We start from the raw sequence: 19176 nt of genomic DNA on the forward strand, positions 1-19176 counted from the left end.
CCGTTTCAGACGATCGCCGGTCTCCAAAACGATCACCTCGGCAAGAACGCGAGATGCTTCTTGATCGCTTGGCTGGTTGTAAAAAAGTGCTTACTCTTCAATAGGAAAGAGAAAGAGGGAGGTAGAGACAGAAATCGCAATGAAAGGGATCGCTATTTGAACCGGTTCTGTGGAGAGATGTGATGTTTCGTTGGACAGAGTCGTTTTCCCATTTTATAGCCGGTGGTTGATATGGTGTAGTAAATCTTGTCCCTTCCAACAGCTGCTGTGCCTTTCCTGGTAAGACATCTAAGGTCGTGATCACTAAAGTGTGTTTAGATTCGTTTGATGAGATTTTAGTGCGTCCTTTCTAGAACCTGCAAATATGCTGAAATTAGAGTTCTCCATTCAATCAAAAACTTTTTTGAAAAAGTAATAATTTAAAGCAAACATAGCTCCATCAAAGCTGAAGTTCTTAAAGTTCAGATTGTCAATGTCTACCAATCGCAAAACTTCAACAGCTGACTCCGTTAAGGTCTGGCAGCATTCTCTCGAACTCATCTCGCTAGATGCGCTGTGCCGCGCTGTGAGAACCTCGCTCAATAGCAACCTTTTCTTCCCTTTTCTTCCATTGAAGCTCTTCTCGGCACTCTGGGAAGCAGTTCGAATGCAACAAATCCCTTCAACCATCTGCATCTCCACACAGGTCCCCACAATGGTATGGGTATTCCCGTGTGTGTGTGTGTGATCGTCAAACGTTCTCCGGCTTGAGGACCTGTTTGAAGAGAGTGAGAGACAGAGAGCTGTCTACTCTCGAACCTTCCTTCCTTCGAATGCGTCGTCGTCGTGAGTGCTCTCGGGCTGTTTGGTCAGCAGCAGTACCCCGTTTGGAGCAGAGTGCAGCTCAGGTGGAGGAGTTCGCGCGTGTTCGCGCCCCAAACCGAAGCAACCACCACCATCACCCCCATTGGGGTGTGGGGTGGTACAGCGTCACTCAGCGGTGTAATGTACTCTCTCGCACCACTCTCAGCGCACTGGGGTTTGGTTTCGCTTGGGGCTGCCGTGGCCATACTGCGAGCGGTTAGTTTCTCACCATTCACGGATGCGTTCGGGCTTCTGGCGTCTCATCGGAACGGACCGTGCTCGGCTCTTTGCGCTAAATTAGACGTGTGTAAGGTGTTGTTTGTTAGAAGTTTGCTGCCGTCCCCACTTCATTTTGATTGTTGTTTGGTGTGGGTGCCGCGGATCGCTGTTGAAGTACACGATTACGGGACGCGGACAGTGCATTTCTCTGCAACTACACACACTTCATCAGAGAGTGAATTCACATTGTACGTCATTTCGTCGGTGTTTGATGGTGGTGTTTCTATGCCCTCGCCGTGTTCAAACGTGTCTTCAAATGAATTATTTTGGTAAAGTGTTTGACAGTGTAGCTTGTAGCGCATTTTGACATGTATTATTCCGATCGTTCGCTGCATCGCTGTGATAAGAAGCGACCACCTCGAGTGCACCTTACCAGATGCACCTTGCAAGCGCCGCTGCCCCGTTAGTCAGTGTGTGCAAGTGTAGGTAAATCTCAACCGCGATGTCGCGCGAGTGTAAACTTAGCGCTTCCCTTGCGTCTGGGCCTTTGTGCCGCTGTGTCTGTGTGTGTGTGTGCACGTGATGGTGTAAGTGGGATGGTGGTGGGAAAACCACGCGATTTCCTTTCCCTTACAAACGTGTGTGTGTGTGAGATTGAGTGTGTTGATGGGTTTTATTTCGGTTTGTTTGTGTTTTTTCGCTTCTCATCCCTAGTCCCCAGATCAAAGCCCCAAATTGAACGTCCGGATTCGTTCTGTCTGCTGCCCAGCAGTGCACCATCGCGTCTTTTTCTGTGTGTGTGTGTGTCTGTTCGTGTTTAGAGATCGTTTGTGTCGGTGTATGTATGTGTAGTTGATTTCATGTTCGTGTCGCTTTTGGTTTGGATTCGAACCGGTGGCGGTTTCGTGGAGATACAAGCTTAAAGCTGTACGGCGAGAGGGAAATCCCCCTTTTTTTAGTTTGCTGTGCTTTTCAAACGTCTGTTATGGCTCTGTTTTATATAAGCGTTTCTCTTACTTCAGTTTGTTTTATAGTTTTATAGTTAAAGTGCATAGCAGTTGTACAATTCTCTTACACAATTCAAACGGCCCGCAAGTGTACATTCTAATGATGCGACATTAATAACATGCAACCGAACGTCACTCATCGCTGATTTCTAACGCTCGTTCGACATTTCATCGCGCGATCGAATACAGAAAATGTCATCCATTACCCCGCGCCTGTATTTGTTCGTTGTGGTGGTGGTGTGTGTGTGTGTGCGCGAGCTTGCTTCCGGTTTTCTGGGTTGAATTCCAATTAGGCAGCCAGCGGCAGCAGCAACAACAGTAACCCGAAAGCCTAGCCTAGCCCGGTTTTAGGTCACTATTACTACCAATCTGCTGCTACATGCTTCCAAAGGTAGGTGGAGCACGCCAGAAGATGGGGATGAAAATACGAGAAAAATTGTAAATAGACGGCCGAATTGGGGAAAAGTATAGTGCGATAGAGAGAGAGAGATAGACCGAGAAACGAGCCCGGTAAATATATGATTGGCTTTTTTTTTGTTAACGTAAATATTACGCTAGAAAAATTCCTTTCGATGCCACCTCGTACCCTCCCTGCTCGGGATGGGGTGGAGAAAATGTGGGAAAACGCATGATCGGTTAACGGTATTGTTTACGGGCTTCTGGCTTCAGGGGAAAGGCGCGCGCCCGCACCCAATATATTGTTCACCAAGCACAGCAGTAGCTCGTGAAGCTGATCGGATGAGCACTGTGGTGTACGGATAGAACTGCCGGGTTTGGAGTAAAAACAAACTAGGAAGATTCAGCATTGAAAAAAGGTGGATGAAAACTCGCGTCCAGCTCTACTAGACAAACACACATACAAGCGTTCGGCGGGCGAATAAAAGGGAAATAGTAACTTCCCCCCCTGTGCGTGCTTGCTATATGGAGCAGTGAGTGTTTTGTGCGTTTGTATGTACTTTCTGGTGTCCGCTATGTGCTGCTCTCTTTCACTTGCTTTTGAGCGTAATTCATCGCACTTCTCAGTAACAAAGTGTAGCGCCAAAATAACATTAACGTTTACTTTTCGATTTTTTCACGCTCTTGTACGCACAACGGTTTTCCTTTTGTAGTCAAAAGTTGTGTAGTTTTCGATAAATTGCTAATTCGATGTTTGATTGCTCTTGAGAGTAAAAAGAAGGACTGTATGGTGCTTTATGTAGTTGGGCGTGTAAGATATATTGGAATTTTGCGGCCAATCGCTTGGACTAGACGCGTATTGTAGTTGTCAAAAGCGTGACTGTTGACGTGACCAACCAGTGCGTCATTTGTTCAACGCTCGAAAAGACCGACCTTTTCGCTTCTCTTTAAAAAGTCCTCCTGAAGTAACATTACAACACTGAATCAGACACTGTATTATTTGTCTTATTTACAATCGTTAAAAGAAATAACAAAATTATATTAATTGTTTCATAACAAACGATAAATGTGGTATTTAAATATCGACGAAACTGCAACACGCACACTGCACGCTAAACATCTTTTATATACATAATACCGGTGTGTAAACGATTGTAAAACCTAAAAAAAGTTTTCATTTTCTAGCTCAATGTGCCAGCTACAAGGGAGCATTAGTAGCAGTAAACAAAAAAAAAACACACACACACACACACTGATCCAGCCAGGGAGCCCTAATTGGAGTTGTAGTTTCCGTCGGTTGGCTGCATTCAAATGAGACGCGCAGCACCACCTTGGCCCTATTTCCCCGGGTGCATGAAAAACGCTTTCGTTTCTTCTAGTACCCCTCCCGGCCCCCGGCCCGGCTCCCGGAAACACCCGCTCTGCTGCCCCTCTGTGTCTTTGTCGTCGTCGGCCCCCTGTGCACGGTATTGTTGCTTCCCCTTCTGGATTTAGACTGTTTTTTTCTTCTTCTTCTAATGCAACGCGCGTTCTAAGTCAGTGTTTAGAGACCGACACAAACGCACCCTCTTGTTCGCAGATGGCGTCCATGGCACGGTCTGTGTGTGTGTGTGTGCAACGAGTATAAAAATTGTTGTGTTCTATTTTACTTTTTGTTTGTGGTTCGGTTCGATGGGTTTTCCCCCGTTTCGCTATAGCGGCCGCCAAGGGAAAACAATACAAGTACACACACTCACATACACACCGACGAGAGGGAACGTTTGGATGCACTTTAGAAGTGTTTTGAAAAAAAAAAATAGATAATGACTCCATTAATAATAAAATTTATTCACGAAAGCTTGACTAAAAATACTTTTGAAAGGGAAACTCACAAGCCTTAACTCTTTTTCTCATTGCTATTAGATTTTAATGCCCAATTTTCAACCAGTTGCTTAGGAACACTCCATCAGTTGTTTTGTAACCTTTCCAATTAAACTAATCTCTTATTGGCGTCTCCCTTTTTGCACAGGATGTGTTAGACACCCGTGACACGCACAAGACAGCCGCACAGCATCTTCATTAGGTAACTTGTGAGTCCTATTTCGCAGCAACTGCACTCGGCCGAACCTACCATAATCTGTCGCCGACTTCCTTTTCCCACCTTGTTGCATAGTCAATGTGCGCTTCAATCGCGCGCTGCATACGATCAGCATGTACTTTCGACCGCTGCATGATCCCAATTCGCGCGCTGCAAAATGCATTCGGGAGGCTGACGCATTACGCATTCTACAGCCGAGGGCAGTGTGATCGGATGCAACAAAGCTCCACCGTCCTCATCGATTAAGAAACATGCAAGATAGTTTTTTTTTATTATTTGTATTTCTCCTCTTCCTGATGATCTGATTTACGGTGTGTATGATTGGGTTTGAAAAATAGCTGTTAATTGAACAGGACTCGTGACGATATTTATAAGACGATAAATTGTCTCACCGCTCGTTAGCAGGAGTGGGGAGGGGGACCACCGTTGTACAATTTATTACATCGCTCCAGCACCATTTCGGAACGGGTGCGCGAGATAACGTATGAGCCCTTACATCTTCCCGATCTGGTTCGACCCCCCGACCTGCGGCGAGGAAAAGGAGTGAGAAAAGGGAAGGAGGAAAAAAGGAGCGACGGTTTGCAGAGTATTTGCATAAAGTAAATTCCAGCTCTGATGAAGATGTTTTATTAATGTGCACCGGTGGGCCACTCTCGTGTTACAGCAGGAAGACGACGAGCGGTGGGAGCAGCAGGCGGAGGTCTCTTACACTCGCTCGATTGATTCCCTTTTTCTTACCCACTCGCGCCTCATCGGCCACCACTGTGGTCAATAATTTTTCATTCATTATGAATGCAACTGCGGCTGCGTTTCTTTGCGCTGCATGCGATTGTGCGAAGCAATCGCGAAATGCGAAAACGCAGCAGAAACACACAACACACTTCGGCCTCGGCGTGTCCGTCTCTCGTCTAGGGTTCGAAGGACCTTCCCATTGTCAGGGCAGGGGCTTCTGATGGGGGAGGGGTAGATGCAGTTGTGCCCGTGTGCAGTGCTGCTGTTTGCCGTGTCTCCGTGTGTGCGAAACGGTTCGAAGCCCAATGCCCGCGGAGCGTGCGTGCTATCGCCGCGGAGGCTCTTACGTAGGGAAAGGAGGCAAAGAAAGTGACGTTGCGAGGGCATTAGCCTAAGGTGTAAGTGGCTTTCCTATTCGCTGTGAAGAAGCTTCCTGTATTGGGAAAGGTTGGCTATTTCTCATTCTGCAATGCAAACGGGTGCCACTGTCGACGTACGACGACGACGGCTGAAAAGTGCACACATTCGCTCTGCGTAAGTTGACGCGGACTTTGCGGTATGGAGGACATTTGTCGGCTGCCACCCCGTACCCGCCATCGGTGGGGTCGGTCTCGTGTGGTGTCGTGTTTTGTATGTAGATTCGGTTTTATGCATACTCGTTTGGCCGTATGCATTGCGTACAGCGAGAACACAGTTCGATTTACAGCTCCACCGTCGGGTACACTGGTTGGTGGGATCTTAAGCAGCACTTTTCCTGCTAAAGGACATTCAATCATGCGACGGTTTTTGAAAGCCATTGCAATAAAAATGGTTTAACGACTGCAAATAGCGGGCGCGGATGTGTACCATGCCTTTTTAATGTGTAGGGAGAGGAGAGGGGGGGGCTGAAGCTTTACTGTGCCAACGGACCGAAAAGGACTAACGAGAAAAAATCGATCCGGATTAAGTAGGAGGATATTCATGAAATCGATGCGCAAAACGGAGAAGGAGGATGCGGAAGGCGAAGGAGGAAAATATGCAAATCTAATGCCTTGTCCTTGAATTTTCTGGCGTTCCTGTGCTGAGGTGTGTATGTGTGTGTGTACGGCTACTCCTGGCGCTTTTGTTCCTGGTTACTTACTGCTGTTGCTGCTGATTTAAATATCCGTTACTCCATCCGGTGTCCGTTTTCGTTTTGCGAGTGGAAGTTTAAATGCTTCGACTTCGTTGTATGTTGTTTTGGTGGTACAATTGTCGATATAAATGGTTGTTTTTGTGGAGTTTATGTAAGGAACCATTAAAATGTATTGCTTTAGAAGGTCAATATTGCAAAATATTTGTACTATTTATTTGTTAATATTTACTTGTTGATCATTTTTGTGGAACAACTGAGCATAAAAAAATTCAATGTTTTCATGTTTAAAAGTTCGTCCCAAGAGGTACACCAAATTCTTCGTTTCGAAGCGTCCCTCAAGCCGGCTTGAAATGGGTAGCTTTTGAAGTGGAAAATCACATCACCAAAGGAGAAGAAGCGCACTCAGGGAGGAGCATTTGTGCAACCTTGGCATCCCGAAGTGCCATCATTGAGTGATTGATTGGATTTCCGATTGCAATAAGCGAGGAGCTGTGTGTGTGTGCGAGAGCGCGGAACATACTCGAGACATGACAGGACGTCGAAGATGCGAGTACGTGTTGTTAGCTTCAATAAATAAAAGCTTTGGCTGTGTGCACACGGGGGCAGCGACGTGCAAGATGTGGCGCTGCATACAATAACACAATGCCAATGGTTCGCCATTTTGTACCGCCAGTGAGAAGGGAAGAGAGGTTTGTGCATTCTTTATTGAACGAGTTTAGAGCACTAAAGCTTCGAGAAATAGTCGAATGTGTCACTTCATTTTCTCGCAGCAAATGGCAATGGGGTTTGTTTTAACTTGACTCTTCAATAGAAAAACACCAAACACCACCTTATGCTCTCACGGCCGCACCGTGTACTTGTAGAGCCAATTTTCCACCTTTTCCAGCGAGCGAGCGAGCAATTAAAATATGCTTCACAGCTAAACGTGCCCCATCTGGTTGACAATTGTTGTTTGGCCACATCTAATTCGACGTGGCCTTAGGGAAGCTCACTGGTGGCAGCGGGGGCTTAATCTGCCCCAAATGGCTCAAGCCGCTGGCTCACCAACCACCCGCCGGGAGTCCAAACTTAGTGGCTTTGTCTTTGCGAAAAGTTACGTGGCTTGTGAAGGAAAGCGAAAGAAACAGAAAAAAAACCACCACGTCCATTGCGTTTTTGTTGGCGGTTTCTGGGGGAGGAGGCGCATGGTTTCAGTTTCGGTCGCGCAGCTTGACCACGCCGATGCACAAACAATTAAAAGCGAACTCGGTGCTCGTGCCCGATTGCAAAATGGTCAGAGCGAAAAATCGCGAAATGACCGGCAAACAGACCGGTGGAATTGTGTTTTTTTTTCCACTCCGTTTTTTTTCTCAAGACGGAACCGTTGGCGCGAGCGATTGGTGTGGTGTTAGTGGTGGGAAGCCCCCTGTTGGGAATGTTGCATTGGATTTCACACAACGTTGCATTGGTCTGCGAAAGCGTGGTGGTGGAGTCTGATTAGCTCATCGGTTCAGCTAGCGGGCTCGGTTGGCTCGTAATGTGCCAGTAATGCACTTTGGTCGTTCCCCTGTGGGACAAAACGCACTGTGCACACGGTCCGGTGTGGTCCGGGTGCCCTTGCACTTAGCGGTGGCGCTGAAAGTGCAATGTTGGTGGATTTTCGTTTTCGCGTAAAGTGAAACAGTAACGGTGTTAAGGGTGATATTTAAGGTTAAATGGAAGCCATTTGGAGCAAATGAGAGCTCGAGAAGAGTGTACATTACTTAAGAGACGATAAAGCAGTTCTGGTCAGACTTATATACAATTGTTTTTAGTATTTTAAATACTAAGATATGACAAAGTAATGCATCTCTTCGACGTTTGATTTTGCTGCTGCAAACGTCTTCCAATGGTTCACTCTCAGTCTCGCTGATGTATGGCTGAGGTCATCTTTCCACCCTTAAAAGTGAAGCAAGACACACCACACCACCAGCCGGCAGTGTCCGTCCGAGTGTTGCACTTTCCCGCCCCAAGCCGTATGGGCAGCGGTCGATAACCTGCTGCAGCGGCACATAAAAATAGCGCTACCACCGGTGACAGTTTTTCCATTCCAGCTTTTGCAACGCAGTTTTCCACCGACCGACGGACCGCTTTCACACTCACTCTCACTCATGTGTCGGTATGTCTGCATCGGGGTACGCGGTCCACACTCTCCTAACCTTGACCCAAAAGTGTGTTCAGCATTAGCAGGTGTGTACGAGAGCGCGCGCGCGCGTTTCGTTCGTCCAAACACACGTTTGCAACGCCATCCGGCTGTATTGTATTGCATTTTCGTGTCATTCTGGTGGTCGGCGTGTGTGTGCATTTTCCACCCACTTTCCACACACACACACACACACTGGGGCTGGTTTTGCGTGCTGCACTCACACCCACGCTGGTTGTTACTTTGTCTAATTGTGTAGTTGTTACCACCCCCAGCGCTTGATACCATTATTCCCCTCGTTGCGCTTTATCCTACTGTCAGTTGGCTAATTTGTGCGCGGCATTACTTCGTTTCGGTAAGGTATGCGCGCGCCAGCATGGATAGGGCATGGAAATCGAAACCGATGGCGTATACTGCTTGCGTATGCAAGACGGTGAGCTTTTCGCGTGCACATGAACCTCCTACCCCTGCTTTTTGTTGTGTGGTGTCGATGTATTGGACCCTACCTTTGGGGGTCTCTTGGAACAACATAGACAAAAGAGCAAATAGGATGCCTTCACCTTTGAAAAAAATAAAACCTCACACTCACTCACACACACCTATAACTGCTGTCGAAGGTTTCCTAACCGAAAACGGTTCAACGAACCCACCCTCGCGCACGATCCGCGGTTGTGCGGGCGAAAAGGCAGAAGCAGCACGCCCTGATGTCCCGGCGGACGATGATAGTGAAACTTTAGCGTGTGGTGTGCGCAGTTTTTTTTTGCTGCCGCCGCTGTTGCTCTTGTTGTTGCTTCCTTTCCATTTCGGTGTGTTCGTTTGAAGCATGAATGTCAGCGCATGCTAATTAAACTCATTCGTATGCGTATTACGAACGGCGGACCGGGTCCCGGGCGGGCGGGGATATCGGCCGGATAGTGTACACCGTTTTCATACACTAATATGCTGCTGCTTTTGCTGATGAGGCGGGCACTCTGGCGGGCGCTCATGCTTCGGCGAATAGGTGTGCCTAGCAGTCATAGGTGTGTGTGTGTTCGATCTATTGGTGGGGTGTTGTTTGTGCTTGGTGGGAGTAGGAGCGGCTAGAAGCTTCGTTTGGAATAATGCTTAAGATAAAATAACTTGCGCTCTCTGTAACTGTTGGAAGCGTCTTCTACAGAGTCACACATATTCATGAGCGGAAGAGTTCTACCTGGTGTGTGCTAAATTCAAGCGTCGTGTGGGAATGTATTGTCAACCCGTAACAGCATACCGTTGCATAATCCTAATGAGTAGAAACAACCATCATTGAATATCAACTACGCGCGAATGTCTCTCATAGGAGCCCCTAATTTTGCTAACAAATGCCTGAAATGTGTAGAAAAATCTTCAGTGTACATTATATTCTCGGTGGTTTCAAAAACGTTAACCGTGACGCGTGTTGCGCAAACCCATGCACTGATGCATGGTACTTTCGAGATGCTGCTCCCGTAGTCCCGTTTTGAGAGCAATATAAGAACCACTGTATCGATTAGTGATTTGCAGTAAAACAATCCAAACGTTTTACGCAAGTCTTTGAGGTCATTTACGTCGTCTGGTGAGTCTGTAGAGTATTTCTCACGCTTAAACACAGACGAACCGAAACAAAACACTGTCCAGCCCAGTGTCGTTTGCAACACCGTAAAAGGTACGGTCCTGCAGCTGAGCCGCGAAGAGGGAGTTTGATTTAAGTGTTCGACTTAAAATAAATAATACCATCAAGCCAAACAATCACGCCCCGGCCGGCATTATGCTAATTGTGTTGCTAAAGCTCGTCTCTCACACCAGAAAGTAGAAAAAAAACGAGCACAAAGATTACGAGACGACGGCGCGCGCTGTGTGTGTGTGTGACGTGTTTCATTGGTTCATTGGCAAGAGGCATGAAACTTGAGTCCGTCTCTCTGGATAAGGGCAAAACCGGGCCATCATACCATCTCGCGTCAGCCATGCCTGCTGTGTGACATTTGCAATCGCTTTCGATGGAGTTGGAGCAATCTAAGATTCCTTGCTCCAGCATATAGACTCGATTGAAGGAAAGAGGATGAACAAAAAAAAAACTATGCTTATGTTAGCCAAAAATCAAATGTACAGCCCAATATTGGCAAGGCTTGTCATTCGGTTTATCGCATCGACAGTTATCGTGACGTAATAAGAAGTACATATCCTTCCGAGTGGTTCCTTTTAAATTGCATCCAATCAAGAGTTTAGTCGACATTTCGTAGGATGTTCCTTTGCTTTGGTTTAGTTTTTTTTCATACTCGTAAACGTTTCCATCGGTTTACTTACGCTCTCCGTGGCGTCTTCCGCGTGTCTGGACCGATTGGTTTGTTGTTTTGCCAGTTTCGTTTTCACATCTTACCGTCCGTTAGCCGACTGTGGCGCAAAACGTAGTACTGTCTCGAATTTATTGGCCCAAAACATTATGGTCGCTGTCGTCCGTCGGTGTCGTCGTCGTCGTCGTTGTGGGCAGTTTTTGTTTTGTTGTTTGGCATTTTTTACGTTTCTTCTTCTTTCGAATTTCTTGTTGCTCTGCCAGCGTCCGTTTTTAGTCAAAATGGACCCTCACGGGCTCAACGACACACCGAGGTAAAGGGTGGCACAGAGACGAGAAATAAGTAAATAAGAAAATAAATAAAATATTGCAATATCAGCTCCCCCGACAGCAACGACGACGACGCCGATTGTCGCCCGATTGTCGATAAGTTTCGTTTTCGTTCACCTTAACCGTGCTCTCCCGAAAAAAAAAAGTGACTTACGGAAAGAGAAAAACGAAACCGACTGCATGGGGAACAGAACGCGGGGCATAGGGAGGGTGGGTAACAGGAGATGGCCGACCGCCCGTTTGGTGTTGGAAATGGTGAACAGGCAAAATAAAATAACAAATCTAACCGAACCGATTGCGAACATTCCGAGCTGTCGAAGACGAAACATGACGCGAATGGACGCAGAGAACAACATAAAAAAAAGTTGAAGCGCTCGCACGAGTCAAAATAAACCAGTCACAGCCAGCAAAGCACAATAGACGACGAAAACGGCACGTATCGGTGCCAGTTGCCAAAAGCTTACGCTCCCAAAAACGGGACCCGAGTATCCGAAAGAATACGGCGACATTGTCAAACGTCAGTCCTGCCAGTGAGGCCCAGACGGTGGCGACAATGCCAGCGGCAAGATGAGAAAACGAGACCTCGTTGCACTTTTCCCGCACCGAGGTCCGGTTGCACTTGGGAGGCATAATGGGGATGGAATAAATTTCCACTGCTAGCCGGAAAGAGGGTTTCGCTTTCTGGGTGGGTCTCGTCCGCCGCTTGGCAACACAAAGGCTGAGCAGTTCCGGAACAGTTTCGAACACTGCGGAAGGCATGCCCGGTTCGAAATGCGGTTCGGCGCGTCCGATGGACTGACCGAAAAAGGGTGTAATATATGACCAGGCCGGTTGACTTGTGGCCTAACGCATCTCTGTTTTCGGGGGTGCAGAAAATGAAGAAATGTACATGCCGCCGCCGCGGGCTTATTTGTGGGACAGTTTGAGGTTCAAGAAGCTGTTATATTTATGGTGAACAGTCGGCCAAGATTTATGTTAGCGATTATTGTGTGTTCTGTTCTCCACTTGCAGGTAAATGCATGTTTGAAATTTGGCGCAAGAGCGCCGTGATTTAAGAAGTGGTAAGTCGATTGAGTGACAAAGGAAGGTTTAGTTGCTGCCGTTCGCCAAACTTGCTCCTCAAACGAGCTATATTTGTGCAGTAATAAGTAATCTTGTAATTTCTTGCGGATTAACGAAGCTTCTTCCTTCTTGGATTTGAAATAATTGTCTATGTAGTTTAATGTCTGCAGGGGGGAAGACAGGTCCATAACGGCTCTACCACCTCTACCCACATTGGCCAAATGCAAACAAATGACACCCGCATAGGGTCGACATTTATTTATCCATCAAGAAGCTTACTCATCAGGCAGGGGCGACCAAAGCACCGAACCCAAAGAAATGAAGGCAAACAAACTCACTTAATGACTCGGCAATGATACTGCCATTAAATTGGACTAGACCTAATTTCTTTCGGTGTCTTGGATGTCGGGCGATTCAAACGCAGGCAGTGTTTTGGTGCGTGGTGGTTGCATCAAGAAGAGAAAGAACAAAAAACTTGGCAAAGGAAGAAGCATCCAAATTCTGCGTAAAAATAGCCACCCCAGTATCTCATTAGCAAAATGAGGCCAGCAGCAACAGCAGCAGCAGCATGCGCGAGATGATGATTGATTTTTGTGTTGTTCTTGGTGTGCGTCTGCCGGTAGGATCTGTCGTGGTGGGTGCTGGCAGGCAGCAAAATCAATTTTTTCGTCTGGAGCTGCATCCTGCAGACGAGCGAGCGACCGTCGTCACGCCTGGTGACTGTTTTGTCTGCCGTTAGATTTTGTCCGACGTGCTTCAGCCGTTGCTCTAATGGCTGTGCAATACACTGCCTATGTGGAGGAGAGTGTGTGTGTTTGTGTGTGGGGGGTGAAGATGTAGCACTAATGCTGAGAATGAGGTCAGCAGGAATAGCATAGCACTTAGGTAGAACGTACAGATGAAAGTTGCCTTCCAATTAAGACAGTATCTGTAGCTAGGTAAGCGTGTCCTAAAGACTTCTAGTAAGTGAAAATTTCAGAAATGTCAAAACATTCTTGGAGAATGCGTCTGAAGACGCGTATTTTATTTTCAAATCACGCACTTTCCACGTTCAAGTTCACTACGTGACGCATCTGCCCCTCTTTCGCGATTTGCATGAAGCGAAAGCATGTCGGACAGCTTCAAATGGCGACTAATAACGGTCAGAATCTACGTGCTCCTGGCAGTGTTTGCTCAGACAATTTGTCATAAAGACTGCGTTTGTTGTTTACGGTACTTCTCGCGCCGAGGTATTTATGGATGATGGGCGGCAGATATAGGCACCGGCCAAGCCGAGCGCTCGCTGGTGTAGTCGCACTCCAGCGACACTATTGGCTATAGTTGGTACCGTGTGAAGGGTATACTATGCCGGAGTTAAACACACAGAGTGTGCCCTTCCTTTCGTGAATGTGGACCTTTCATGCTTACACGTCCGTTGGTTGAACCGGTTGTGTTCGCCGCGGCAAACAGGCAGTCAAGTATTTGCAGTGATGTACCCGGTCGTTAAGTGGTTGTAAGTTTTCAATGTCACCACTGTCCGCCGTATTCTCGGGTTCGGGTTGGTACGAGTCCGATCTTCTATTTGAAAACGAATGAAAAACTTCAGCATCTTGCAAATAAACTATTTAGGACAGTAGTATATGATAGGTCTTATAAAGTATCTGCATGTGGAGCTCAACCAAAGCGGCCATATTGGTGGCATAAGTAACCATCGCTCTATCTCTAACAATTTCCTTCGTCACTATCAAAACCCGCAAGTCGACGGCAAGTGCATCGGCATAGCATATATTGTCTGCCTAGTCACGTACCCCACTTATCACACCGTTCAGCTAATGGTTGAACCACTTCCTATCGTTCGTTCCTCAGCCCAGGCCAATTGCCAGCCCATTACATAATAGAGGTAGTAGTGGTGGCGGTGGTACCCTTTCGTAAGTGTGCTGATAAAACCTTTTACCGATGTGCTGCTACAAACGGGGGGGGGGGGGGATATAACAACTCATCGAAGGAATGCGTTCCTTGCACGGCGTCTCGATTGCGATCGTGCATCGGTTTCGGTTGAAAACTTGTGCGCGATAGGACACGCTTCAGCTGGTGCCCGTCATATGCCGAAGGTTGATGGTGTCTAGGCTGGGTAGAGATGTCACAAAACATCGCACACGCTGAGCTCAATCGTCACGCGTCTGATAAAGTGAGGATTTATCGTTTTGGAATTGGTTCATTCATGGGGCAGTAATTTTAGACAAAATAAGCCCACCGTCGTATCTGAAGGAAGTTTGTTTTTCCTGCCATGGTGATTAGATGTCCTGCTGAAGTAGTTTTAAACGGGTACTGACACGTACTTCCGAAGTTAGGACTGTAATTGAGACCTGCGGTTGAAGCCTGATTGTAGAACTTTCGCCAGGCCTCACAGTTGGCAGTGAACGGCGGTGCTGAGTGGAGTATCGGTTGAGATTACTTTGTTTCTTAGCACCTTACCGGACCTTGGCTGGGTGGTGGATATTGTTACAGTGTAAGAAGGGGCATTGCATACGCTTAAGTATTGTGAGTATCTTGAAGTGTTTAAGTAATGTAAAAGGTTGCTGAGTGTTTAAGTTAGCAATTGCAGTGCAGCCCAATCTATCTTGAATGTTTGTTTGTTCTTCTTCAAACTCCTCAATGTGAATGAACGTCTGTGGTGAAGATTGTATCGTCGTTGTGTGCATATACTTTAACCTTACACACCGATTGACTAACGCTTCACACTGACCTTTGTGTCTGTGGGGCAGGTGAGTTGCATTACGGCAACTTTTGCGCCGATTCTCGCCGTACATATATATGAGTGGTAGAGGTAGAGGGTGGGCAACCTTTACGAAGTTGTTAACCCTTTCAAGTTGTCTGGCGTTGGGTAAAGGGCAAGGGGATCTCGCGAACATTCGCAGCACGATCAAGCACAGTTTTGCATGCTTCATTGTGGTGCGCGCGGTTTGCAAGCCCGGCCATTGCGAAATGCATTTGGGCGTGCGCATTTGCCCCCGACGGTTTACATTCGACACCACCAACCGTGGCCTTGTCTCGCGAGGAACGGGGGTGTCGAATGTCTGCGTTGCATTTAATAGAAGAGCCCTCTGGGGGTTTTTGTTGTTGTTGTTTGCAGCCGTCTAAAAGAATGTCTAACAAAGCGTTAGTGAGAAGGAAGGAGTCTCGGGGGGACAGGGGCTCTTCACTTTCTTCACACAATCGCTCAATCGGGCTGCAAGTGTGAAAAAGATAACAGTGCGCACTTGTAACACAATTTTGCTGAACGTTGTTTACAGTTGAATAACTGCATCTTTGCGCCTTTGAGACTGGGTAAAACTTCCCACCAGCCGCTTCCGTAGCGGTAATCGGTAGGTAGAATCGGTTACACAGAAGCTCTCACATCGGTAGAAGTAAAAAGTAGGCTTCAATTTTTGCCGATCGACTTGCCTACTACCGGGTATGAAATTTAGCTCGGAACAGAATAACGGCGTAGGAAGGTGTGGAGCATTGGAGGGTAGCAAAAGATCGATAATTGCATGCTGCTGCTGGCCGGTGGAATTGCCGGGCAATTGGAACACGTGGGAGTTTTCAGATTAGAATGGTGCCGATAGGGGTTTGTGTGCGTGTGTGTGTGGAACTCGGATATTAGGAATTACACCTTGAGGTATGTAGAATGGTGTTTTGGACCTGTTTCATTGGAGCTGGTGGTGGAAGAGATGCATGGACAATATATCTTACAATATGCATGAAGACTTCAGCGATTAAGCTTTACCGCTCGATTGTGTTTGATTGCCTCATTAAAAAGGTTCAAACTTTTCCGGGGTAGCTAGAAGTTGGAATCTTACATGAAATCCAAATCTTCTGTACCAATTCTGATGATCTACGGTACTAAACGTCGCTCTACTTTGCTCCTCCTGACGACCCGTCGCAATCGAACGAAGTAAATATGAAAAACTTCCAAACTCTGGTGCATCAAAAGCATTGTGTAACTTTCAACTACTGATTGGAAGCAATTACGGCACACCCAGGCAGGATGGAATGGTGCTCCGCTGCTATGAACCGTACCGAAAGACACCACCCCTCCCAGAGAGTAATTATCACATTTGCTGAGCGTATCATTATCACCTCGGAATTAGAACACAGCGGTCGAAGAGCTGCTGGCGTTGTGTCGATCGGTGGTGTGGCTTCTGGCTTCTCTTCTTCCACTCATTACATCAATCAAAGAGCACGAGTGTTGTGCACGAGTCGGAAGACGTTGGAGGGAATGTTCCGATTTATGGGGTAGCAAGAGATCCTTCTATGTTGGGTGGATTCGGTACGCTTAATCGTCGGGCTATTCTACTTTGGAAGCTTTTGGGGTACGGCGCAACGAGGTGTATCGTGCTGGAAAAACGTTCCAATTTTCGTTGCTGTACCTGAGTGTGTTTGTGTGTGTGTGTGCGAGGAAGAGTGCCTTGGCAAAGTCGTAGGGGTCGGGAAAACTGGACCAATCGGTCAAACCGATGTACCGATATTATCTACCGTTGTGCAGTGTTGGTTGGAATCGATATGTTGGTGGTGTTGTTTTGGTGGCCGGCGTGTGACTGTATCGGATTTACGGTGGTTGTTACTTAATTGAAGCAAGTAACGCGTGTACTGTTGGAAAGTCGTGCGTGTGCGTTTGTTACTTTTGTAAGGCAGTACAAGGCATTGATGGAGCTCAATCACTGAGATGATTAAAACGTCACTTTGAACAGTTTTGCGGCTCTACATGGGCAACAGAATTTAAGCGACCTTTTTTAGTGGTGCTTCTCGCACTCTTGTCCGTACTGTGGTATGGACAGGCAAAGAGTTAGTGTTATTTTTTTAATTATGTCAATGACTCTTCATTCGTCACTCTCCGGTGCTTTTCGATGGAAGTTCTCAACTTGCTATGAGTGGGGCTATGGATGTGTTCCTTTTTTCGGTGGAATGATTCATTATTTCAAATTGGGTGCAAGCTTTTTTTTGGTTGCCGGTGCTTGTTGTCACACTATCTGAGCAAGTATTGAAACCGTTTGCCACCACCCTCAGCTAGAGGTCGGTAAATGGAGCTGCTCCGCTGGCTGGGAATACAAAAAAAAACCTACCACAAACGATCACATACCGGTGGGATGAACACGAAAAAAAAGTTACGAAAGCACGCGTACAGCAAAAGCTTGAAACTATTCCATTTCATTCGGTTCTACTGCTCTGTCGTCTCAATTCCATCCCTCACAAGGGGGATGGTTAATGTGGCCGTGGATACGGAAACGAACTAACACAAAAAAATAAGGGAAACAACATTAAAATCATTAAACGGATATTCGGTTTTGTATAGCTGCGAGCGGTTGAGCGTGTTTGAAATGACAAATGGGATAAGGCCCCGAAAATGGACCCAGCTCCCCTGGGGTTGGGAGCTGGGAGTATGCATAAAGTCCACCAGGGACGTTAGAGGGCCATGGAAGTGGAGAAACGGAAAGCGAGCAGCACTGTACGCGAGATTTTATGATTAAAGAAGTCATTCAACTTGCTTCGGTTTGATGAAAGTTTAACAAGGGACCAGCAGCGTGTTGGTGTTGTGTTCGTTTTTATTGGGTTAATTACGTCATAAACGTGTGTAGAACGGCACACACGGCACAAGAAACATTTGTCTGGAGTTAAATGACATCTACCATTAGAAAATAGGAAGAGATTGGAATAGACAATAGCTTGCAGCTGTGCAGGTAGCTCGTTCATTGAGTGAATATCTGCAGATTTGTAGAAAGGAAAAGGATATCTGCAGTCCTTCAGCTCAAGAATGTTCGCACTACAGAACCGTTCCGTTCTAGGAATCGAACAGCAGCTCCGTTACGTTGGCTGTTGGGAATTTCTGAATGAAGTCTTCTTCGGTTCTTCAGGAGTCTAGAGGCGGTCTAGAAAATGCAATCAAGTGCCAAGCGCGAGAGAAAAAAGGAGCTTCCCTTGGAAATTATCACGACGAGAACATCTCAAATTCCACGAACTTCGGACCCCGATGGGGAAACCCGTTTTTGGGGCGCTCGATCATCAGCCATCCATTTCACTTTCTTGCAATTGCTTGCTGTTGGGTGTCTCGTAACGAAGTTTTTTTTTGTTCGCGTTTTTGGTTGTTGCCAAAACTTCCAATCTTTTTTTTTTGGCGAACCCAACCCGTCGGTATGCGCTTTTGGGATGCTCAAGATGGAAAGGAATAGAAAGGCCCACAAAGGAATGGGCAAGAATGGTCAATTTGGCAAACGGCAACAGCACACAAACACAGCCACGGACAAGAAAAGGGATAAGAAAACGTTTCCCTTTGCAGAACTTTCCTTCCTCTCGCACCAAACGGAACGGGGAATCGCTGGTGGAATCGAATTGAAAAAGGAAGAATAAAAGAAGGTCCAATCGAGGGGCATCCCGAGGCACAATCCCGTGTGGCGAATTTTGTTGCGAATGCTTAGCGTATTTTCCGCTCGCCCTATGGTTCGTGGGCTGCTCAGCAAAAAAAACAAAACCTGCCAAGAAACTGTTTTGCTTGCTTCGTGGCCAGTGGCCAAAATTTGGAAGCCCGCGGTACGCGATCGGTAGAAGAAAACAACCGGGAACCGGTTTTTCTGCCGCCCCGGCGCGCGGTACCCTTTCCCGCTTTGGCGAAACATTCGAACCTAGCGACCCCCGAATCACAGCCCAAGGAGGGGGTGTTGGGCTGGCCAGAAAGGAGGGTGTACGTTTGGGAAAGGGGAAAGAACCAACCGCGCTCTCGACCAGTTAGCCCCGTCACTCGATTCGCACGTGCGTAGCGTGCCTTGGTGCTATGATGGTGTTGGTGTGATGCTGTTGGTGCCTCTTGGGAGCATAAGCGTCTCGCGAATCGCGGAACGAGCTGGACAGGAACAACGGGCTTTTCGCTGTAGCTTCCAGCTCTTATCTGTGTTTCTTTGGTGGAGCTTGCTGCTTTTTTGTTGTTGTTGTTGT

The 19176-nt window shown here is 47.1% G+C and overlaps 1 protein-coding gene across 3 annotated transcripts in view; it reads left to right on the forward strand.

The window, feature by feature from the left end:
- LOC4577789 (ecdysone receptor) overlaps nt 1-19176 on the forward strand; it is a 131650-nt gene that overhangs the window by 15851 nt on the left and 96623 nt on the right. For 2 of the 3 annotated variants that reach the window (XR_009766492.1, XM_061661084.1), the window contains exon 1: nt 1039-1150. The exons of the other annotated variant lie outside the window; for it this stretch is intronic. The gene's annotated coding sequence lies outside the window, so the exon portion shown is untranslated. Of the gene's footprint in view, nt 1-1038; nt 1151-19176 lie in introns of those variants that run through there. 3 annotated transcript variants of the gene reach the window in all.

The sequence above is a fragment of the Anopheles gambiae genome, chromosome 3 (assembly GCF_943734735.2).
Source record: "Anopheles gambiae chromosome 3, idAnoGambNW_F1_1, whole genome shotgun sequence".
NCBI lineage: Eukaryota > Metazoa > Arthropoda > Insecta > Diptera > Culicidae > Anopheles > Anopheles gambiae.